This window comes from Poecilia formosa, unplaced genomic scaffold, assembly GCF_000485575.1.
Source record: "Poecilia formosa unplaced genomic scaffold, Poecilia_formosa-5.1.2 Scaffold176, whole genome shotgun sequence".
In the NCBI taxonomy this organism is placed as follows: domain Eukaryota; kingdom Metazoa; phylum Chordata; class Actinopteri; order Cyprinodontiformes; family Poeciliidae; genus Poecilia; species Poecilia formosa.
Genome location: NW_006800115.1, coordinates 399,767 through 400,565, shown reverse-complemented (window position 1 = coordinate 400,565; position 799 = coordinate 399,767).

The window sequence follows — 799 nt, the reverse complement described above, 5'->3', positions numbered from 1 at the left end:
TGGTGTCATCAAAACCCAGATCATGTGAAAGGCCAGAGGTTGTCAGAAAAAATGTTCAGTTGAGGAACTAGGACAGGACAGGGATTAAATAAGTTTTACAGGTGGAAATGACAGAGAGCATTTACCTCTGTTGGGGCGGCATTATGAAAATCCAATATATCCTCTTCCATCAGTCTGAATCGTTGAAAACAGCTGTTCTTGAATAGCATTACTGAAGAACATAATACCTCAACATGCCTGTAATTTGAAAGAAAAAACAACAGTTAACACTCTCAAATTAGTTGCCATTTGGCTTTGAGTCCTTAAAAAGCTTGAGTCGCCCAGTCCCTACTTCCACTGTTTTAAGACTCCTCACAAATATATTTATAACCATCAAATTTAGATCCAAGACTTTGAAAGTAATTCTGCATACTGGAATGTGTGTGGGTTTGGTTGTGTAGTGGGTAATAAAGGGTTTGTAATGGGTGAATATGAGGTCATGTGATTTCTTGAACTTAAAAAAAAATATGTTACTACCTCAAGCTTCAAGGCATTTTACCAAGATTTTATATGATAAACATGGTAAATTCCAGGAAGCTTGTGCTTATCAATTTTATGTACTGCTACAGATTATCTTTTGAATTTAGGTCCGGACTTTGACTGGGCCCTTTTACTAATATGAAATCCTTCATCTAAACTAGGGGTGCCTGAGTCCAGTCCTTCAGAGCTATCATGCTACAAGCTTTAGATGCATCTCTCTAAAGAATTTCATATCTGAATTCCATATTATGTAGATCTGCAGAGGCCTGTTAACGAACCA